This window comes from Canis lupus, chromosome 2 (genome assembly GCF_003254725.2).
Source record: "Canis lupus dingo isolate Sandy chromosome 2, ASM325472v2, whole genome shotgun sequence".
Lineage (NCBI taxonomy): Eukaryota > Metazoa > Chordata > Mammalia > Carnivora > Canidae > Canis > Canis lupus.
This window is the reverse complement of record NC_064244.1, coordinates 36,258,087-36,282,797: the sequence shown is the minus strand read 5'-3', so window position 1 is coordinate 36,282,797 and position 24,711 is coordinate 36,258,087. Positions and strand designations below refer to the sequence as shown.

At 42.5% G+C, this 24,711-nt stretch overlaps 1 protein-coding gene across 15 annotated transcripts in view; it reads right to left on the bottom strand.

Annotated features, from left to right (window-relative positions):
- ARHGAP26 (Rho GTPase activating protein 26) overlaps positions 1 to 24,711 on the bottom strand; it is a 418,559-nt gene that overhangs the window by 380,236 nt on the left and 13,612 nt on the right. Inside the window, exon 1 of one of the 15 annotated variants that reach the window (XM_035713925.2) lies at positions 15,082 to 15,122. The exons of the other annotated variants lie outside the window; for them this stretch is intronic. The gene's annotated coding sequence lies outside the window, so the exon portion shown is untranslated. Of the gene's footprint in view, positions 1 to 15,081; positions 15,123 to 24,711 lie in introns of those variants that run through there. 15 annotated transcript variants of the gene reach the window in all.

Genomic DNA, 24,711 nt, shown 5'->3' with positions numbered 1-24,711 from the left:
GTATCAAATACTGAATGGACAGATAGATGACTAAGTTAAAGAATGAATGAGTGAATAAGTGGACAGCTCCAGCAGGGCTGGAAGGAATAAGCCAAGAAGTATGACTCTAAGATTGTTTCCCCCTTTCTGCTTGAGAACTAGCAACTGTATAAACAGGAGACCCCCAATTTTCCCTTTTCACAGCCACCTCTAGTAGATGGTAGATTAAGAGCAGGACTTCTAGCCCCCGAAACATCTGGACTCATAAGAAAATGCAGCAAGGTGAATGCTACTTTGACTTCCTCCAGCACATGCTCAGATACCCAAACCTGTTTTGATCTCTAGCATCTGGAACAAGGAAGAGAAGAATGATTCTGGGAATGATAATGACTTACACCAACTGACTCAACCCCTCCTTCTGAGAAGTTCAAAGCCCTCCACATCCTGGCTTCTCTCAAGGGGTTTTTATTTACAGTATATAATTTTTTTCCTTTCTTTTCCTCTTTCTCTTTGCTTATCTGAATCTTTTAAACATTCAACAATGAACACAGATTACTTGAGTATAAAAATGTCTAACATAGACTGATAAAACACACAAGACTATTCAAAAAGGAAACTGAAAGTGTATATTTTATCGAGTTTTATTTTAACATGTCTACACTACAAAACTTAATACTGCCATTTCATGCAATCGTATCCAACTAAGTTCTTTGAAAAGTTGTAAATTTTTGATAAAAGTCAAGGTTCATGACTTAAAAACAGAAGACCCGGTCATACAGGCACTTACCTAAAAAAGGGCCAACGGACTGATGGGCAAGGTGCCAGAGTATTAGACAAGTAAAAGGACACAAGCTTAGTAAGACATGTGCCAAATAAGGTTAAGGCGTATGTTCTGAGTTCATCCATGGTAAGAAAAGTTGCTCTGCAACTGTCTTCCAGTGGTAGAAACTTGCAGCAGTGCATAGGAGCCAGGGTCCCCTCCACAGTGATAAAAGAACTTTTCTTTCTTCCTGGGGCTGGTTGGTCCATCTTGGAGGTCAACCCTGGTCCCACACAAATGGACTACACTGGACGCAGCTCAACCACCAGCTAAGAGGGGCCTCTGTTTCTGCCTAGTCCTCAGATCTCATTGTCAACGGCCAGTCTGTTCCAAAATGTGGTACGAAGGAAATGAGCTGGGCTAGCCATCAAAAAACCTGATTTCCAGGTCTGATTCTGGCCAAATCCTGTAAAACTACTTCGTGCCTTGGCAACTTCATTTTATCAAAACTTAGAAATGCCAGCCATATTTCAGTTTTTTGCAGATAAAACTAAGGCAAGTGTTAAATTGGAGAGGAGGAGGAGACATGGAAGGGAAGAATAGGGAAGGGAGAAAAGTATTTCAGTACCAATAAGCAAAATCTAATACTAGTTAGATGAATGGGTTTTCACCACCTCAATCATGGCCCAAGTTTAACAAACACAAGAGATACAACTGTTGTTCAGTCCAATGTTGTTCTAAAATACAATCTTAAACTTAAAAACAGAAGAAAAATGAAAATAACCTTCGGATTTCTCATTTCTCGACCTACCTTCTTCACTAAAATGGCAAAGCCTTTAAAATACGGCCTGTGAGAACAACATGAAGATAACATACAAATAGCCTCCATTTCCCAAGGGCAGGCAAGGCGTGGAGCCACCTGCACGAGACCCAGCAGAACCCTCTGGCCCACAGACACCCATGAGCAGCAGGCCTGGGTGCTCACATCCCATCCTCAGCCCCAGGAGCCAGGGGTTGCAACTCGGGTGTGAACTTGAAGATTCTGGGCATGTATCAACAAAAGGGGTGAAGAGGTCAGCCAGGGCAAAGACTTCCCAAGGCTGAATCAATAGAATCGTCTGTACACAGAGGAGCAGCAAATAAAGCATGTTAGACACACCAGAGCTGTGTGGATCGCCTCAGGGAGGCCTTGCTAATAGGCACAGCCCACAGAATCCATCCTCAACTTCCTTTTCACACACAAGACCTCCACAAGGAAGGTGAATCCAAAGTGCTGGGCCCCTGGAAATGAAATCTGGGATAGAAAGAGCTGAACTCAGAGGCTCAGGCTTTTAAGAAAACAAGCTGAGTTTGAATCCCTGCTTGTCCACTTACTGGCAGTGAGCTCGGTGTCTCTCGTCCAGTGGCAAGTTAAGTGAGCAAGTTACTAAACATTCCTGACCCTAAACTGCTTCACACAAAAATGGAATAACCATATCTCTCCAACACAATTGTTGCTAGGGTCACATTACATCATGCCTGAAAGCACTTGGCCCAGTGTTCAGCTCAATGCACTTCACTCTTATTAATGTCATGAATGGCATCATCACTATTGTTACTAATTGGGGAAATGGTTTTGTGTACTTCAAGATCATGTTACAGAAAAATTCCACTCCCTAAACCCCAAGCTAGAGAACAGGCACTCTGGAGAAGGACTAAGGGCTCCCTCCACTCTCAGGACCAGGTTCTTTCCTGCCCCATACCTCTCACCTGTTCAAAGGAAACAACCATTTACTTTGAACAGAATCAACTGCTCGTTAGCCCAAACATGTAGAAGAAATCTAACCTGAGCTTGGTTCTAGCTTCCTCATACAACCAAAGTGATTAAAAATGGCCTGTGCCCGTTGACTACATGTATTTACGGAGTCATATGTCTAAGTAATGGGGTTGCGTGCTTGTGAGGGTCTTTTCTTGATTTTTAATTTTCTTAAATTTTCTTAATTTTTATATTGGTCTTATCCAGACACTGCTCGCAGTAGCCTATCCTCCATGATTATAGAAGAAAACCAGGCAAGAGGCAAAACACAAGGGCCACCATGGATTCCAACAGCTTCCTTCCCAAATCTTTCTCTGGAGCAGTGGTTCCCAGATTTGGTGATCTAAATAACCAACTTAAACACGAACACAGACACATGCATTTGTTTGCCAATATTTTATTTGGCAAGCACACTCATTTAAAAAATGCATTTCATGGGGGTGCCTGGTTGGCTCAGTCAGTTAAGCATCCCACTCTTGATGTTGGCTCAGGTCATGATCTCCGGGTCATGGGACCAAGCCCTTGTGAAGGGCTCCATGCTCGGTGGCGAGGGAACCGGCTTGAGGATTCTCTCTCCTTCTCTCTCTGCCCCTCTGTGCCACTTACACACCACCTTCTCTCAAATAAATGAATAAGTCTTTTTTTTTTAATGTTTTTTCCCCTATCACTTAATAGAAAAACAATAGTCTTACCATTCCAAAATAGTAAGAAAGATACACTGTCAGAATAAGACACCTCTGCTTTAATTTAGCTTTATAAAAAACTCCTATTTATACTGTCCATATTTTTCTCAGCAGAAACTGGGATTTAGCATTTGAGAACTTATATTCTAGAACGAGGAATCACTACTTTTCTGTTAAGGACTATCAGTGTTGGAAGATCATGAAATAGTATTCCAATGCTTGTATCCACAAACAACAATGGATGGAGAAGCCGTTTCCCCATGCTGCCAAATATGATAAGAAAAGCAGCGTTAGTCTTCATGAACATCAGGATCTCTCTAGCTAATTCCAGCTGCCCTTCTTCACCCTCATGGTTAAAAATATGCCTAGCTCTCCTTCCTAGGTTCCAGGTCACCACTGCCTAGCTAAGTAAACCAAACCTGCTTTCCATTCTTGAGCCTTTGTATAAACCCACTTTTCACTCTCCCTTCTCAAACATCTGCTCAAGTTAAACACAAATTTTGTATATGACCCCATAATTTCACTCCTAATTACTAAGAAAAATGGAAATATATATCCATACAGAAACTTGTATGGAATATTCATAGTATCAATGTACATAATAGCCAAAGAGTAGAAATGAGCTAAATATTTTTTAATTGATGAACAGGAACACAAAATGTAGCATATCTATACAACAGAATATCACTCAGCAACACAAAGGATTGAACTAGTGACACATGCTAAAACATGGATGAACCTGGAAAATATTAGGCCAGAAACAGAAACCCACATATTGCATGATTCCATTTCTATGAAATGTCCAGAAATGGCCAGCATACAGAAAACAGAACAGTAGTTGCCTAAGGGTGAAAGGAGGATTCACCATAAAGAGGCAGGAGCAAAATTTTTCATGATTAAAAGTGAAAAAAATAGGGGTACCTGGGTTGCTCAGTGGTTGAGCATCTGTCTTTGGTTCAGGTTGTGATCCCAGGGTCCTGGACCTGCTTCTCCCTCTGCCTACATCTCTGCCTTTGTGTCTCTCATGAATAAATAAATAAAATCTTTTTTTTAATTGAAAAAGTAAAGTTATGCTTAAGGTGATGTTTGGCAGAGTTCCTTGAACTTCTATTCAATGAGTGAACTATACTGAGTGAATGATGAGTGAACAAGTGAAGAAATGAAAACTAACTTCCCAAAAGCCTCTCTGATGAGCCTTAACTAGGTCCACATATCTCATTCACCCCAGTCAGTCTCGGTAAGTCATGTGTAACACACAAGTCACATGTAATAATGGTGATTTGGGTTGTGTGAGTGTGTGTGTTCTTACATATGTATACCACCGAATTTTTTGGACTAGGTTGATTTCCACATGCAACTGTCATTGTAGGTCAAAAAGAGTTGGCAAAATATTGGTAATTTCATGAGATTCAACCTATACATGCAATTTTTGATTCAAGAGACAAGATAGGACAGACTAACCTGTATGTGACTTCAGGCTTCAACCCATTATTTTAAGCTTCAATTTCCTAATGGGAAAATGGGGATGTCACAGGAGCTTGCTCATGGAGCTGCTGTGAAGATTACTATAACAATGCATGGAAAGCACCTACCAGTGTTGAAGCAAAGTCACAAAGGAAGTGCTCACTAAATTATTGCAATTATTGATACATGGTGATCCTATCTCTCTATGAAACAATACATTCCTCAGTTATCAAGGAGCAGGGTTTTATTTCTTTAGTGTTCATGTTTTCCCTAGACCATACACAAGGGATGCTCATTGCTGGAGTCCTGCACAGGTAAGGCTTCCAAATGGCTCCTGAAGCCTGAGAACACAGTTCCCTGGATGCCACAGAGTTCACACCCGTGAAGCCCCAAGGTGAAAAGCGAACATCATGGCCAGACATTTTCAATTCCATTCCAAATGTCCTCCCTCAGCACAAGCTCAGCAATACTATGAGGTTGAGGAAGTGTCATCAGAGAGATTTCCTTCTGGCTTGTTTCTCAACAAAGATGTTTGGCTGCTATGCAACCAGTGTTTCAGTGCTTGATGGGGCTACTCGTGAAAGGCCAGGTTTCTCCTAGCAACAACAAAGGATGGGGCTATGGGAGAAATACAAATAAAATCACATCCCTACATTCTATTGGAAACTCCTTGCCTCGTTTGTGGTAATCATAAAGGTAGCTAAAATATTCCAAACAGGAAACAATGAGATTATACTAGGGTTGCCAGAATTTGCAAATAAAAATATAAGACAACCAGCTGAAATTAAGGTAACCAACAAATATTTGGGGACTTACACTACTAAATGTTTGCTCTTTATCTGAAATTCAAATTTAACTGGGCATCCTGTATTTTATCTGGTAACTCTAGGTTAAATTGGTACCACAGGTAACTACTTAATTTCCCTAACATAAGGCAACAAACTTTCAATTCAATTAACTATTCTTTAACCACCACCATCACCCACCCACACACACACAACTATATAGGCCAGAAAGATAAGGTTCCCAAATTCAATGAGAGTCTATGTCTGAAGCTGGCTTAAGGGTCTACACCGACTACCATTTACTCAGGATGTGCAAGCACTTGCTCAGCACTTTACATGCTCTATCAGCTCACTGAATCCTCCAATTAGCCTTATGAAGTAGGCCTATGTACTATTATCTCTATCTTACAGGTAAGGGACTGAGGCTTAGAGAAAGAAGAATCAAACTCAAGTTTAGGTCTCCCAATTTGAACCAAAAAGTGAAGTCTAGGGTTCTTTTCACCAGAGTCCCAGACTCAGTCTACCATGTCGCTGAGCTAATTCCAAATTTCCAGTGTCTTGGCATGTGAATTACATCTCAACAAAGCTATCAAATGTTGGTCCAATACCTACTTCTCATTAATAAAACAGAGAAACTTCAATCCACAAAGCACTCTGAAACCCCTTTGTATGATGATGAAAACGGCTTTTTCTCTCTTCCATCCTGCTCCAGACCTCAGCAATTTCACTTCCCAGGAGACTTTCTGCTAAAACTCAGGACAGAAAAAACAAACGGTGACCAAACTTCAATGTGTTAAATCCCACTCTTTGGGTTCAGCTTTATTAAAGGATACTCTGAAAATGAGACTAGAAGAATTTTCAAACAAACTCTGAAAAAGGGCAACTTCAGCCCGTCCAGGTACAGCCTCACGACCTGTGATAATGGCACTACAACTGACAAAACTAGTCATTTCTATAAAGAAAGTTAGTTCCCTGGACATTTGTGGCAAACAAATGCCTCATTCCTATAGAAAATAACACAAAACAGTTTTTCTCAATGCTCATCACCTCTGGAGCTGCCAGGATTTAAGAAGGAACAGACCAGATCCTCTTTGATGTTCATTTTTTCAGGCCAGTTTTATCCATTTTCCACAAGGTGACTGAATCTAACCCACATCCATTCTTGGTCTCAGCAGACGGAAAGCAAATGTTGATTTGGACACTCTAACCAATGGCTGGCATTCCAGATGAACAGGAATGGCGTGGATTTAATTCATTTTTAAAGAATGCAATGTTTCCCTGAGAGGTTGGAATACTCTAACCACAAGAGTTCATGACAAGACATTTCATCCCTCTTCCCTGAAAAGAAAACAGTTGGATATGGTGACATTCTTCAAACAAAAGAGTAGCCAAAAGCAGGGGGAAATCTTCATCGTATTTGCCTTTGGAAAGCAATATATCTCCTTGGTAACTGTTCTAAAAAAGAAGGGAGGGGAGGGCTGGACTGAATCTTACACCTTAGCAGGAAGCCTGGAAAATATGCCTATGATTCAGGCAAGGTACACGTTCCTTTTTCTCAAAGGGATGCTTAGGTTTTTTGTTTTGTTTTTGTTGGTTTTAACAAAAGGGGAATCTAATATCTTTCCAAATGGCTATCATGGATTTCTTCACCTGTAAAATGGAGATGGTGCCAACAGTGACACTATATAAGGCTATTTTGAGGATTCAATGAGTGTGTGTACAGGATTTACAGAAAGTCTGGCACACAGGGTGTCATTACAGATATTAATTATAACTGTCACTATTCGCCAGGGCAGCACTAGAAGCATGGATAAAACTTCGAGATGACAGGAGGTAGAACTGGATGATGTGTAAAACACAATTTAAAAGGTTTCTACAGAAACTCCACAGCTCAAGACCAAAGAAAAGAATCAAAGCTATATCCTGAAAACTATTTAAAAAAAAAAAAGAAAGAAAGAAAAAGCAATCAGCCTTGTGCTCCAACCAACTAAATCAGAGCCACACATTTTGCAATCAAAGATGCCTCACACAGGAAGCAGTACCTACAATGAACTGTCAACTGAATCCTACACACACACACATTCTCTGCCCAGAGCCCCATCAGAGACCCAGTCTTCCTCATGAGAGGATTGGGAGCCCTAAGAGGTCTGGATACTTGCTTAGACTGGAATAAGAAACAAACCCGCACCATTTCCATCTCTCTCAGCCATAGCCCCCATGTGCTCCTACCCTGATAGTAATAACTGCCATCTTACAAAGAGACACCATACAACTGGGAAGGTCAAAGCACATGAGAACACAATGCTGGGCTCCTGAGAGGAGTCATGGCAAGACGGGAAATCAGTAAGCTAACACCACAAGCAGGTCTAGTAATAAAGCATAAATAATGGGATTATAAAAGAAAAAGAGCTTGGCCTTCTGATGGCAGTTTAATGGAAGAGGAGCCAAAAATAAAGAGAGAGAGAGGGAGGGAGGGAGGGAGGGAGCAAAGGAGGGAGGGGACTCCAATGAGTCACAGAGAACAGACGTGAATAAGCTGTGTGGCCTCCCCCGCTCTACACCCCAACTTTTAGGTTAGAATGAATATATTCATCCTTCATCCATTTAGTCTCTATTTTCTATAGTTATTTATTCTGTACTCAAGGCTCTCTGGATCACTGTAGCAAACAATGGGAAGATAAGCATGGTCCCTCTCAAAGCTCACATTCAAAACTAATAGGAAGATAACGAGGTACCACCTTTAGATTTGCCACGATGGACCGAGCCATTAACACTGTAAGTCCCACAACCCAAGCCAGTAGAATTCAAGCAAGTGAATAAGCAGCTGTGAAGCCAATTACAAATGTGCTCCTGTGGTTCATGTCACTCCCTACAGCTCACAGAACAAATCCTGCTGAGGATTTCACAGGTACAAACACCCTCAGCCTCAAAGAATCACTGCCAGGACTGCTGAAAGACGGGAGGAGGTGTGCCAGCCTGATATATAGCAAATTAAGACATTCCTCCTTATGACCACGTGTGGCGTGGCTATTACATGCCACTCACTATACAATTTACAACATAGCCACATGCCCACAGAGATTAAAATCGAAGTGATCATACAGTCTAAGTTATAGTACATTATACGAAGGCTCCAAAATGCAGAGGACAGATCCCCAAAGTGGGATTGGGAGCAGGGGAGACCATTAATACATGCCTCGAAAAAGCCCACAGATGTTACTTCTGACAGTAGTCACTGCTGAAAGAGTGACACGGCAGGAAAGGTGACCAAACTAGTGAGGTGTGTTAGATTTTCTGCCAAACACATTCAGGGCATCTCTTCAAGGCAGAAAGTCTGGCACACAGACTTTTCTTCCAGTTGGGGAAGAAAGAGCACCATCTAAACAGGGCTATTCACACACCCAGGAAGCTGTCAAAGGCTTCAAGAAGCAGGAGCATCTGGGTGGCTCAGTTGGTTAAGCGTCTGCCTTCGGCTCAGGTCCTGGGGTGGAGCCCCCCCCGCATCTGGCTCCCTGCTCAGCAAGAAGCCTGCTTCTCCCTCTCCTGCTCCCCCAACTTGTGCGCACTTTCTCACTCTGTCAAATAAATAAATAAAATCCTGAAAAAAAAGTCTTCAAGAAGCAAAATGCACACCAGCATTGGCCTGGTGGGTAAAGAAGCCTGGGTTGTAATCAGACCTGGATTTATTTTCTCTTACAGCCCTGAACTAGGCAATTCCTTCCTTTGGGGTTTAGTTTCTGCTTTTATAAAACTGCAAGAACAAGAGAAAAAGGAGAAGCATGGGGGCAGGGAGAAGGACATATGACCGTTCACCAAATGTGTACATGTGTAAACAGCAGCCTCCAAACCCAGCTTCAGATGACAGGAGTTGTTCCTGGCGGAAGCTCTTTGCTCATCCCCTTCCTCCTACACATCAAGTACACTTTCACCATCACCACCCTTCCAAGCAGAGTAGCTTCTGAAAGGCACCTCTTGTGCAATCTACAACTTCCTAAAATGATGCACAATGTTCCACTTGAGAGAACAGTTAGAAAAGAATATACAGCAATGCACCAACAAAACCCCCTATATTTCCTTGATGCTGGCCACAGCTATGTGCCAGACTAGCCTGGCAATGGCCCAAGAGTCAAGATCAAAAGGTTATTACACTAGGAAGCCAGGGGCAGCTTCCAAAGGAAGTAACACTTGAGCTGAGACTGGAAGGAGGAATGGCAAGGAGAAGGAAGGTAGAGGAGCACTGCATCAGAGGGAACTATGTGTGCCAAAGCTCTGGGGTGGAAGGCACTTGAGCATCAAAAGGGACAGGAAAGGGGCCTGATGGCTGGAAAATGCAGAGACAGTATAAGATGAGGCTGGAAAGGCAAATGGGCCAGGCGTTATATGTGGGTACAATGGGGAGTATAAAGGGGAGCCAAGCAGTAAGATGATAAGACTGGATTTTCATTTTTAAAAGATCATTCTGGCTGCAGAAGTATCTGAGATGCCAAGAAATAGAAAGGCTGGGGCAGAGAGGAAAGGCAAAAGAGTCAGCTGAAGGGAAATCCAGGCCTAGCACATGCAACCCAGCATCAATATCAACTGGTAGCTTGTAAGAAATGTAGTCTCAAGGCCCACCTAAGAATCTGCATTTTAACAAGGCCCCTGGTGATCTGGATGCACATTAAAGTTTGCAAAGCAGATCCAATGCAGTGTGGTAAGCAGTCACCAGAGATTAGCTATTATACCACAGCAGTCTCATTTTCAAAGCTAGCTTTAAACACAATCTTTAACAAAGGTGCAAAACCCAAATACCTACCTTAACGTTTAAATAAACAGAATCACAGATGACGTTTACTATGAAAGCACTCTTCCTAAACTAACCAGCAGAGTAATCACCATCTTCCTACTTCTTGATCTTGCTAAATCTACACATATAGCAACCACACAGGATGAGTACTATCATGATAGAAGGAAGCAACCTGAATCCACCTCCAAAGGCATCCCGTTATCTTCTAAACAGAATCCAAGTCTCTGTCAAAACTCCAGAAGCATGCATGAGTCATGAGTTGACAGACTGCCTCTCAACACTCAACACAACTATTCACCATACTAACCGCTTGAAAAATGAAGGAAACCACTTGTAGCATTCATGAATCTTGCAGACCACCATTCTACCTAATTATAAAAACACATATTGGCTCAGTACTGCTTTTCTATGACGCCTAAAATAAGTCCTTTAATCACTGACTTCCAGCTTTTCCCCATGTACAAAATAGGAACCCTAGAATTTATCACTACCCTCTCCCCACCAAATATGCTTTAGGGATTAAAGAAATTATATTTTCAGTGCTGTTCAAGGTATATCCGTGTTGTTTAGTCCATAAAACTTTCATTATGTCACTATGCTGCTCAAAAACTTAGAATGGCTTCCCAGTACCCACTGAAGGAAGACAGACTCCACGGTGCAACACCTAAGCCTTCCAGAATCTAATCCCAAAAACCTTAACATTTTTATTGCAGAGATGCTCCAGCCAACCCAGACCAGCTACAGTTCCTAAGCAAACTCAGCCCTTTTCTGTCTCCACACTTCAGCCAGGGAGATCCCCAGTGGAACTGGAACTCTGTTGCCAATCCCTTCTCCCTAAGTCTACATCCACCATGAGTTGAGACCTAAAGTATGAGCAGGAAGTGGCCAAACAAAGGCATATGGGGAAGGCACCAGGAACACTGGGTAGAAGGAACAGAAATATTCAGTGTACTGAAGCCAGGAAACACATCATTCATTCAATAAGCAGAAACAAATCAAAAGGACAGCAACACAGGGCCTAGACACAGAGGCAGTGTGCAGCTGGAGGAAATGGGCAGGGCCCAAGTATGCAAGACTCAGAAACCCCTGTCTAGATATCAAGGCTTTATCTTAAAGGGGCTAATGGAAAGGTTCTTGAAAGCAACAACACTAAAACACTTGAGAACTGTTTTAGTGAAGGCAGAGGGCGCCTCTGAAAACTTTTTCTGAAATTCTCTTTCAATTCACTTAGCCCACCACAGAAATTCAAACTTTGTAGTAAATATATGCGGCAATTTTAATAGCAGTACATCGTTTCTTTTAACCAGAGATTATAATCACAGAACTATAGACCAAGTAGAAACTATAGCAATCATTTACTCTAACCCCTTATTTTAAAGATAAGAAAACTACAGTGCTCAGAGATTAAATGATTTGCTCAAAGACAGAGGCAATTTGTGGCAGAGTCAATATTCAAACCCAAGTCCCATGACTTCAAGGCCAGAAAGAATAGGATGTAGTAAACATTCCGATATAGGAATCAAAGCATTCATTCATTTAACGAATATTTATTTATGTACCAGAAACCATTCTAAAGCAGTAGGAATATAGAAGTGAGCAAGACAAATACCTTGCCCTTGTAGAGTTTTCATTCTAGTAAGGAGAGACAAACAGAAACCATAATAAACAGATTATCTAGTATGTTAGAATAAGAAAAGTACTACAGATAAAACTAGAATGAAAGAAAAAGTGGGATGTGAGGAGGGTTGTCAGGGGAGACCTCACTGAGGAAGTGACAACAGAGCCAAGATCTAAACAAGGTACCTGCTTCCAGGATACCATGCATCCGAGAGGTGATGGGAATCCCATCCATTCCATCATAATTTACCTGTACAAACTGCAGGCAGCAGGGCAGAGATTCAGGGGAGAAATTCAGTCCTTTTCCAAACCTGTCCATCCATCCACCAGGTTCAACACACACAAAAAAATCCACAATTCTAATATTTTTTTCTGATAAAGCAAGGAAAAAAAAAACAATTCTCCTTCTGCCTTTAATAAGAGGCCTTGATAGGCTGATAAACTGGAATGTAGTGAAAAAAGTGGATATGAAGGGAATTTCAGGCTGGAAGCAGAACAAATACATATTCTGCATTTTGACAATGAACCAAGCCAATTTATTTCAGTTATTGCCAAATATGGATTAAAATGTGGGTCACTTCCTGAACACAACCAGAAATGAAACTGAGATTGGCATCAAGTTCCCAAAACCTGATGAAGAGTTGTCCAAAACAGAGAAAAAGAAGGCACCAGGGGATCCCTGGGTGGCTCAGCGGTTTGGCGCCCGCCTTCGGCCCAGGGCCCGATCCTGGAGCCCCGGGATCAAGTCCCGCATCAGGCTCCCAGCATGGACCCTGTTTCTCCCTCTGCCTGTGTCTCTGACTCTCTCTCTCTCTCTCTCTCACTCTCATAAATAAAAACAAAATCTTTAAAAAAAAAAAAAAAAAAAGAAGGCACCAAAAGAGGAAAAACAACGGAAATTACAAAGATTCTTAAATGCTCAGCCTGGTTTCCCTAGCCAGAATATGCTCTACAGTGGTAAAGAGTCAACATCATGATTCCAAAGAGCCAGTACTTTCTCAGCAATCCTTACAATAACCCCATGAGGTGAGTATGTTGGTGAGACCCACTTTATAGAAGAGAAAATTGGGACAAATGAGTCTCTGAGAGATTAAAATGACCACAGAGTTCACAAGCCATCCAGACAAGGCTGGGAATCAGGGCTATGTGGCTCCATAACCCACAATGGGGCTCAGCTAACTGTGGCCCTTGGCTTGCTTTTTGTATTACCTATGAGCTAAGAATGGTTTTTATGTTAACGGGTTGTAAAAACAAAGGCAAAGAAGCATCTGCAACAGATCCTACATGGCCTGCAAAACCTAAAATATTTACTGTCTGGCCAACCCCTGGAGTCTAATCCACTATACTATATAGACATGGGCAGATTCAAAATAAGGTCTACTGGATGGGAGTTTCCCAAACCCTAAGTTTCATAAGGTAAAAGAGTCAGGCCCTGGAAGATGGAGAACTAGCTCTCATACTAGCAGGGCCATAAGACAAGCAGTTGTCAGCCAGCGAGTTATGAATCCCCATTCATTAATGGGGATTAATGTAATGTCCCCATTACATTACTTAATAGTCCTCATGTAGCATTCTCCATTTATTTTTATAATTTGTCCCAGCAGAAGTAGTCCCATCTCACCCTGACATCCACCTGACACCTCATCCCCTCCTCACTAGGCCCCCAACCCAAACTCTACTCTCAGGCTGCCCACAGTCTGACCAATCCTGATGGGGCCCAATGCTTCCAAACTATCTCTTGTTTGTCCCTCTCCAAATATGAACTTCCAAGGTAACTACATTAAAACGTACTCTGGAAAAAAAAATGAATGAATGAATGAATGAAAAGAAAGAAAGAAAGAAAGAAAGAAAGAAAGAAAGAAAGAAAGAAAGAAAGAAAGAAAGAAAAAAAAAAAGAAAAAAGAAAAAAACCCTGATAGCCCACATTAACTTATCCAAATGTGGATAAGAACCATGAGATAGGGCAGCCCCGGTGGCTCAGCGGTTTGGCGCCGCCTTCAGTCCAGGATGTGATCCTGGAGACCCGGGATCGAGTCCCGAGTTGGGCTCCTTGCATGGAGCCTGCTTCTCCCTCTGCCTCTCTCTCTCTCTCTGTGTCTCTCATGAATAAATAAATAAAATATTAAAAAAAAAAGAACCATGAGATATTTGGGAGGCAGAGCCCTTTCTCTTCCCTGGATGACCCTGTTCAATTTTCTCAGGCCAGTGTGGAGGAATTTTGTTGCCTTGGCCACCTGGCAGCTATCCCTCCTTCTTCTGTATTTATAGCACCTTAATATTCCTCTGGGAAAGCACCCTTCTCTGACTTTTAGAACATTTATTTCCTATGCTGCTGACTCCACTCTGGGTTCAGGCTAGGAGAGCTTCAAAGAGTAGCTCAAGGATGAGCACGTGACTCAATAATAAGCCAATGAGAACCATGCTCCGGGCTTCAATTCGAACTCTTGGCTACAAGTCATCTTGCCAACACAAGGGAAGAGGCCATCTGAGAATGGCACCAGCCTAAAGGAAAGCAGAACTGAAAGATGAGGGGAGACCAGGGCCCTATGGACATTGTGTGAGCCACCGGACTCACGCCAGTCTGAAGTTAGAACATCCTTGGGCTTTCCAGCTACATATCAAAATGAATTACCTTTCTGCTTAAGCAGCTAGGATTGGGTCTTCCCTCCTTCATGACAGAAAGCAGCCTGTCTGGCACAGAGTGGAAGCACCATGTCTACAAAGGGGCCTTACTAAAACCAACTGAAAAGGTGGCATTAAGGTAAGCTGCATTCACTGTTGGTGGAGTGTCTCACCAAGATTCAACGTCCGTGCTGACACCAAAGACTTTACCTCTCTTCCCCTCCCTCGTGATCAGGGAACATGGAGCTCTCTGACAGATGCTAGAGCCTTCCAATGTAACACCGAGTTATCTGGTAAGAGCTGGGACTGGTGAGAATTAAACAGGGAAGACCCACAATCAAGACTTCCAGTTAGGGCAGCCCGGTGGCGCAGCGGTTTAGCGCCGCCTGCAGCCCAGGGCGTGATCCTGGAGACCCTGGATCGAATCCCACATCGGGCTCTCTGGATGGAGCCTGCTTCTCCCTCTACCTGTGTTTCTGCCTCTCATTCTGTCTCTGTGTCTCTATGAATAAATAAATAAAATCTTTAAAAAAAAAAAAAAAGACTTCCAGTTAGTACACTTTTTCTCCTCCCACCCAAAACCAGTATACCTCAAGCCCCCTACACAGAGACAACAGAGAAAAAAGGCAAAGGGAACATAACAGTCAGTGGAGGAGTTCTCTTGCTTCTATTATGTCCAGGGTTGCTTGGCAACTGGCCTCAGCCTGGTCATTTCAGTGGACAAGCAAAGGAACGAAAGTCAGACCTCTAGGTCATTCAGCATGTCCTGTTTATGGCCCAGTGACTCAAGGGCAGGGGTGGGCTCATGCTGTCCTACAAAGCTGGCAGAAAACAGCCAACAGAGCACCTGTTGTCTTCAGGGGCTCTCCCATGGGCTTCTGTCTCTCCCACACTGGTCAAAGTTCCTTTAACTCCTGCCCTCAGGGAACATAAGCTACAGATGTTCCCCCCAAACAGATTAAAACTACTTTCAAAAACAGCTTGATAGGAAAACAGAGTAAAGGTTCTGACACAGAAAGAACCTTAATTTCATTATTTATTTAAAAAGTAGAAATTGCCGAAGAGTGAAAGGGGCAGTGGTGTATAATCAGGGAAACACAGCCAGCTTGTGTTTTAGGAGGAGGATTTTTTTTAATCCCCCATGACCCGTCTCACTCCACTGCCACCTCTAAAGATTCCAGCATGGAAAGCACAGCCACGGTGCTCTCTGTCTCTAGGTCATGAGCTAATTTCCTACAACTGAGAAGTCAGCAGGGATAGAGACATCTGCTTTTGGCAACACATTTTTAGTAGTAACTCTGGTACCAGAGCCCTAAACGGCCTGTACACAGGAGGAGGAGAAAAAGATGTGGGTCAATGAGTCTCTAGTGCTTGGATGTCGCCAAACAGGTCATCTGTGTGTACAAAGACAGACGTGATCTTCCTTCTCTCTCTTTACCCACCCTAAATTAAACATCTAAGAATGACTGGCTTTCCCAAGAAAATAGAAAGCCCGTGACACAGACAAGAGACCGACTCTCCAGCTTAAATTCTATTTAGCAAGACTCTAATCCTAAAAGTTAAGACACTGTATGGGAAGCATTGTCTTTTGTTGGCTAAATTCCTGTTAAGATCCATTTAGCCTCATGGAACTCTCCAAATAAACTGATGTTAAATCTTGTAAAAAGTCACTACAGTGTTTCAGAAAAAAACCTTCTACAGAAATTATGCCTGGGGGGTATCCACTTGAAAAACAAGAGATGTGGTTCCAGCACGAACATGCTGTCAGCACATAGTATACAGAGGCCGACGATACAAACAAAAGTGGAAGAACTGTTTTTCATCTTTTTAGAGGAAAAGGAAAAATAAGTCTTTTCTAATTAATTATGAGGGTTATAATGGGTACCTTCCCACTCATACCACTATCGTTAAGTAGAGTCTTTGAAACTTAACACCTTTAAATGAGAGAGTATAGAGAATACATATTCTAACATTCAAAATCTCTTTTTTTTTTAATTTTTATTTATTTATGATAGTCACAGAGAGAGAAAGAGAGAGAGGCAGAGACATAGGCAGAGGGAGAAGCAGGCTCCATGCACCGGAAGCCCGATGTGGGATTCAATCCCGGGTCTCCAGGATCGCGCCCTGGGCCAAAGGCAGGCGCCAAACCGCTGCGCCACCCAGGGATCCCCCAAAATCTCTCTTTTTAACGAAAAAAGATAAGCAAATAGCCTTGTTGATTTAAGAGCTAGAAGTCCATGTCTTCTAGGTGTGAAGATTAGGAAAGGAATCAATTCATAGCAGGTTAACTAGCCCAGCCAAGGAGATCAGGACCTCCTGCTCAGTACTATTTATGACAGAGATTTAGAAACACTAGATTTTAGTTTCCTTTCTACCATTTGATAAAAGAGAAAGAGAAAGAGCACAGGCAGAGAGATGGGAAGCAAGGAGAGGGCTGGTGAACATTAATCAACTCTTAGTTCTGATACTTGCTTTTTTTTAACCCCATTTCTTGAGCTCCCTAAAAGGAAGACTGGTCACTATCCAATTAAGCAGTCACACATGATCTGTCCAAGGTGAAAATTTTAAAACAAAATAAAATCTAAAGAGAGCCAAGGGATGCCAGAGGCCATGAACACTCAGAGGCACTTTGAGAACACCAAGTCAAGCAGTCAAGTTGGACTCTTTGAAGGCACATTAGATATCATTTATTCAACTTGCACCAGGAATTTAGAGGGTACAAAGTACTATAATGACCAAAACAGGTAATGATATAAAGTGGTAAAGAAAGGGATGGCTACTGAAGACTTTAGATCAGGTAGTCAAAGGACTTCACGGAGGAGACCTGAAGGATGAGAAGCAGATGACCACATAAATACATAAAGATCTGAAGCAACAACATTCCCAAGGAACAGCAAAAGAAAATCCTATGGCTGGAAAGTGCTCAGTGTGTAAGAAGAATTTTAGACCACTGAAGCTTAAGCACAGAGGGTAAAGGACAATAGTCAAAGAGGAGACTCACAAGGTACACAAAAGCCTGATCATACATAAGCCATGGTTAATGAGTTAAAATTATATTCTGAATGACAGAGTGCTTGGGTGGCTCAGTCAGTTAAGCATCTGCCTTCAGCTCAGGTCATAATCTGGGGGTTTTGGGATTGAGCTCTATGTCCATCCAGCTCCCTGGTCAGCAGGATGTCTGCTTGTCCCTCCCCCTCTGCCCCTCCCTCCTGCATGTACACTCTCTCTCTCTCAAATAAATAAAATAAAATACTTTTTAAAAATTACATTCTGAATTATATAGGAAGCCACTGGGAAATTTAGGGTAAGAGTGACCTGATAAGGCTTGTGTTTTTTAAAACCTCAGTCTGCCTGCCATCTGGGGAATAGATTTTTATCTCACCAAGCTCACTAAGGTTCTGTCTGGGTGGTCATGACTACAGTGAGTAAAAAACTTTCTGCCTATGAAAACAGAAGGAAAAAAAATATGATCCAGCAAAAAGTCTCTCCATCAGGTGACAGCTTACAATTTTCAACAACCATGGTCACTGAAGATAAAGTCATTCAGCACCTTAGAGAAGCATTCTGTGATGACAATCTACATTTACTTCCACCCTCCACTATCCATCACTGTCAATCTTATTTTATGTCCATCATGGCAATTTATCTTAAAGTATCCTGTTTGTTTAATTCGTCTGCCCTCTAAAATGTAAATTGCACAAGAGTCAGACCTTTGCCTTGTTCAGAGCTATGCCCCCAGTACCTACAACAATGTCCTAGTACATAGACAGTGTCTATGAAACATTTGTTTGCTGAACTAATGAAGTCAAGACCTATCTGTACTTCTACTCAAAAGAAACAAAATCCTGGATTCTTTTCTAGGGCAATTGGCTTCTCCTGAGTTGTTAGGACTAAAATGACTTCAGAAATTCAGCAAACTTAAGGAAAGAGAAGAGTTCTCTTGTCCTGGATCCCATAACCCAGCTTAGATATGTTCTCAGGATGTTCATGCTATTGTTTTCCTCAGAACTGGCCAAGTGTTCAAGTCTGCTGAAAGGCACCAATGATGGAGTGAGGTGGGGGCAACAAAACTACTAGAGAAGGGAACACAGGGCTAATTCACAACCAAAGGAAGAGCTCACTGACCTCCACTTCACATCAACATTTTTTTTTAAGATTTTATTTATTCATAAGAGACACAGAGAGAGAGGCAGAGACCTAGGCAGAGGGAAAAGCAGGTTCTCTGCAAGGAGCCCAAAACAGGACTTGATCCCAAGGCCCAGGATCACGATCTGAGCCAAAGGCAGATGTTCAACCACTGGGCCACCCAGGTGCCCTCAATCAATATTTATATAAAAGATAACTTTTTGTTCAGTACTGTAAGAGATATTTATGTCAGAATCAAGTAAGAACTCGCTATTAGAAGTCAGGTGCCTGCTTAAGAAACTAATGATGTGCACCTCTGGGTGGTGAGGCTGGGGTTGGGACAGGCGGGGTCCCCCATGGGATGTATCAATTTCATAATGGCCTGTGACAAGTCAGCATCCCTGACAAGTATGAAGACGCTATGGAATGTTCTGACTGACATGTTTAAAACCAAGATATCTTGATTAAGGTCAATATAAAACTGGGCAGAGTACAAGACTCAGTCTAATTTCTAGAGATAATTGCTAATATAATTCACCTATAGTGAGAAAGTCAGAGACCCTATGCAGAGACAGCACACAGACAATTTAAAATTTCTGTATGGGTCCTATCTTAGAAGAGGTGAAGATAAAAAAAAAAGAAGAGGTGAAGATAATTAGTCATTAGAGTAGCTGGCTGCTGTGATTTTGATTCACTCTGTCTCATTTAACCCTATGATGCTCTCAAGTGAGCACCAACATTCCCATTTTATAAATGAGGAAACAAGATCTAAGGGACTAGGCTCAGTTTCCATTATCACCAGTATAGCACTAGTTCGAGTAAAAGGGCTGGTAATGGACTAATGTTCCAATCCCGGCTACAACACTTCTTAGTTGTCTAAGTGCATTTAGCTTTCCTTGCCTTACGTCTCGTCTATAAATGGGGATAGCAGTACATACCTCATGAGATTGTTGTGGAGGTTCAATGAAATCAAGTTTGTAATACATGTAACAAAAGGGTCTGACACACAATGAGCAGTTAAATGGTGATGGATATACTATTACTATTATTGTGGTTCAAACAGACTTAACATCATGCTTTCAACATATAAGACTCTTCATTCTGTGGTTCTGCTCCACCAGCAGGAGAAAGAGAGGAGCAAGCAGAGAGATGGGAGCTGCACTTTAAACATATGGAAAGAAACATAAGAGCTGCCTATGTAAATATATCTTACAGAGATAATTATGGTTTGTCCATAAGGACAACAATTACAAACTCATCAATAATCATGAAAACAAAAAAGAGAAACACCTAACGGTCCAAAAGCAAGTCACTGGTTCAGTCAGTCTTGACATAGCATCCCTGGAATATTATGTAGCCACAAAAAAACCTTAGGAAACAGTTAATGACCTGGAAAGATGATCATGACCTACTGAATAGAACAGATTATAAAACCAAAACGAGTATCTCTAATCAACACTATTGGTGTAATTTGCATTTTCTTATATTACTTGCCTGTAATTTCTAAATTTTCATTAGAGAGTATGTATTAACCTACATAATCCATAAAAAGAAGTTTGACCTTGGACTTTTTTTTTTTTTTAATGACCAGCCTATCTGACCAGAAACACTAGGGAATATATGCCTCAGAAGAAGGTAGAGGAACACCCTCATATTTTGCTGTTAATGGCTTTGTGAACTAAGGAGTTGGCAGCTCAATGAAGGGAGATGTAATAAGCCATGTTAATGTTATCTAGGTCTCGCTGTAATTTGTCCGAAATATATTATCCAGGAGATTCTAGATGGAATACCTGCAGACTCAGATCTCACACCCAGTTCTCTGACCTATTCCAAATAAGTTTCTAGGTCCCTAATTGACATTATAAATACATCATTATATCTGGAGCTGTTCAACTAACCCAAATAACATGTTCTCATTCAGTGTCCCAAACTTATCTTCTTGAAATATAAATCACTGACCTACTTTGTTAAAGACAATTTTAATGCACCCTCTACCACAATGATAAAAAAGGGAAGTTGAGGCTTCTATCAGGTCCCATTAGAGGAGCAGAAAATAGGCACCCAAATGCTCCCTGTTAACCCGGCTAACCAGTGAGCAGGACATTCTGTACCCACCCTGCTCTGAGCTTATCCTTTTATGTCTGAAGTCTGAAACCTAACACAGGACGTGTAACAGGAAAGGGGACCCCAGACAATGTTTTTTTTACAAAATGGGATCACTTCCAGGCCACACTTCTTCCTGGTTCTACAGATTCACAATCACCTTAAATTTAGTGGTCTCTTAAGCTGTAATCTCAAAACTCCGTAAATCATTTTCAGGTCATTTTCATTTACAGAAGGCTTTGTTTTTCCCAAAATCAAAAGATGGGAGATCAACCACCTCCTTGCCCCATTGGCAAGGCCACTGTGGGGTGGAGGAAGGGGAGACAGTGAAAGAATGACAGGGAGAAAGTAAAGAGAAATGAAAAGGAAGCAAATGAAAGAGAAAACAGAGATGGTGGAGAACAAGTTACCTACATTTGGGCTGAGATTTCTTAGAATACAAGGTCTTAAGAATTAAGAAGGACTTTCATGTTAAAACCTTCAACACCTCAAACCACCACCATTTCAGTACTTTAAAAACTCATATATCAATAGCTCTAAAAACAAATAAAGCTGGTAAAGGGATAAACCCTCCAAATCAGAATATTATTGGAATTTTTTTCCTCCATAGGAACAAAAGTTCCTCTCGGGGATCCCTGGGTGGCGCAGCGGTTTGGCGCCTGCCTTTGGCCCAGGGCGCCATCCTGGAGACCCGGGATCGAATCCCATGTCGGGCTCCCGGTGCATGGAGCCTGCTTCTCCCTCTGCCTATGTCTCTGCCTCTCTCTCTGTGTGACTATCATAAATAAATAAAAATTAAAAAAAAATTAAAAAAAAAAAGTTCCTCTCTTAACAACGCACCTACCTACTACTGGATATTAGGTTCTTTCCTCCCGCTCTCACCAGGAAAGTGCTCTCACCAAAGCAAGATCAGAATGGGGGGGAAGGGTAACGGGGGACGACAACACGACAGACACACACACACACACACAACATGATAATAGAAGTCCTAAACCAGAGACCTTACACACACTCATGAATGAGAGTGAATTAACCCTGCTGCACTAGCACATATGTCTAAAGGAAGATAGAAACTGAGTGCCAGATCCAAACATCCTGGCATTGAAATCGCAGCATTCCTGGGATCTGCAAACTGTCTGGATACGCCAAAGGAAAAGGATATGTAGCTTAATAAGATCAAGAAACAAAGCTGACAGGACAGTACCACACTTTAAAACCCTAAGGAAGTAGCTGCCTAGGGCTAAGGGGATGGGAAGGATGCAGGATGATGGCTAAGGAGTACAGGGTTTCTTGAGGGGGGGTGGGGGATGATGAAATGTTCTAAAATTAATTGTGGAGATGGGTGAAAAATTCTGTGAATATACTAAAAGCCATGAACTATACACTGTAAATTGTGTGGCATGTGAATTACATCTCAACAAAGCTGCTTTAAAAAATCCTAAGAAAGGACCTCCAAGGTCTCCTCCACCCATGCATTGCCTAACCCCATGCTGGCACATTTGGGGAGCTCAGTAATGACTGCTTGAGGTGTCACATTAAGAGACATGACTCATCCCTCTCCTGCTTAACATTTCACAAGTTTCTCATTTCAGATAGCCATCAAAAAACATTTCATTCTTCTTTCTTAAAGAGACTCAGTTCTCCAGACTGAAGGGGATGGGGAAGATTAAATCCCAACATTTTGAACCCAGATTTGTGAAAACAAGCCAATTTTAAGTTATCTTCAGCTGGTGATCATCTTCATGCTTGAACTCTGTGCTGCTACAAGAACAAAAACCCAAAGCCCTGTTGTTGTCTTTTCATTGCAGTATAGTGTGAAGTTATGCTGGCCAGAAGAGGTGGGGGAGATGAAAAGCAAGCCAAAGTCATATCCCAAATGGCACTAAGGCCAAAAGCTCTCGGTTCCACTCCAATTTTCTATGCAATGGAACAGAGCTTCACTCCAGAGGAACTGATTACAAGCATGCTGGCTATGTAAAGAGGAAACAGGATTTCTTTCCAGAGAGAGAACCATCTAGTTGCTCCTAACGGAGCTGGCAACATGGTAGCTTGCTGACCTTGCATGCTGAGCGCAAGGCAGCTTCAGTCAGAGGGCCGGGAGACCTCAGCAGGCAAAGCTGTTGGTAGCTTCCAAGGTCTGGCCAATAGGCCAGAGGCAGCAGGGACAAGGCAAGGCTGTAGGTGCAGAGGCATCTATTCCCAGTGCCTGCCAGGCCTCAATATTGCCCACAGCAGGAGTTATGAGGCTGGTGATCTGCTGGATAAGCAGTCCAGGGAAAGATGTATGTCAGACATCTCAATGCACTAGTCTGATACAAATGCAAGGAAGCCTTGCCTGTGGGAAAGCAGCCCACAGGATTTCTTAAGAAGCAAACAACAGGGGGAGAGCAGCACTAAGCTCCTCCCAGTGACATCCAGGGGTCTCATCAGCGGTGGCTCTGGTGTGCTGTCACCCTGATACTGCCGAGACCCAGCTAAGATCCGAACAGAGATAAGGAGGAAGCTGTTGCCAGAAATGAATTGCCCTAAGGCACCTTCGAGACAGGAGGGGAGAGATCAACTCTCTGGGTTTGCACCTCACCTCCCCAACCCCCTGCAGAGCCCTCAAACCAGTCTCCCTCCTAATCTGCCCCAGACACTGAGTCCCCTGGAGCTGTGCAACAGCTCAGTCAGCTCATTAGCTTCCTGAATGTTTTTAAAGAAAAAAATTTGCAACATAATTACAAGCTCTGACCCCAAATGACTTTAACCCTAACAAGAGCACCCAAGACTCACCGTGGGAAAAAATGTTTGCCCTGTGGTTGCTCCTGAGCATAAGGTTTCCTTTCAGGAGCTTCCCCCACCCCCCAATGCTACAGAAGGGTCCAGGCTCACAGGCCAAGCTCATGGAACAACTAGATCCCAGGCACAGACCCCCTCCATGCAAATCACCAGGAGGCCTTGCAAAGAATGCAGATTTCCAGACCTCACCCTAGAACACACATATCAGAATGGGAATCCTCAGTTAAGGGAATTCTTACACAAATTCATGTCTAAGAACAACCATGTTAGAACAAGGACAATCTATAGAAATGTCAATAATGAAAAAAAACAAAACAAAACAAAAAAAAAAAAGAAATGTCAATAATGGCACATTCCAATTATAGGGCACTTACCAGGTGTCAGCTTACTCTGCTAAACACAATACCTACAATTATCTCACTTATTCCTCACAATATCATAAGGTGGATATTTATCACTGTTGCACTTACTCTGCAGTTTCACTTCCAATGTCAGATCCAAAGGACTCTGGGCAAGCCCTCACCCAAAGGGGTGGGCCAAAATCAAGCACCTTGTCATCAGAGCAAAAATCTCTCCAACCCTCCCTCTACCCACGTGTTCTGCTGAATGTTGCTATTCCCCCTGATTTTGGCCTCCACTCTTTCACCCACTCCAAGCCAGTGGTTCTCCACCTTCACTGCACATTAGAATCACCTGGGAAGCTTTGGAAATTCCCCCATGCTCAGGGCACCTGGGTGGTTCTGTCAGTTAAGCATCAGAAACTTGGTTTCAACTCAGGTCATGATCTAGGGTCACAAGATGGAGCCCCACATCGAACTCAGCGGGAAGTCTGCTTTAAGATTCTCTCCCCTTCCATCTACCCCCACTTGCTCTCTCCCTCTCTCTATAATTCCCCATGCTCATATTTGCAACCCAAAGTATATCAGAATCTCCTGGGATGAGTCCCAACTCCTCATATGATTTCAATGGGCAGCTAAGGCTGAGAACCATTGCCTAGGCTTCTAATAGCACCTGGAGAGATCCAAAGCTATACCAGGAACCCACCATCTCTTTCCAGAACATAAGACCCATGCTTCCCACTGCCTAGTAGGTGCCTCCACCTACATAACTCCATAGGAACAACTCAGCAAGGGCAAACCTTACTTAGCCCTGTATCCTGTATCATACACACATTTGGTACAGAGTTCAACCATGCCCCCCCAAGACCTAAG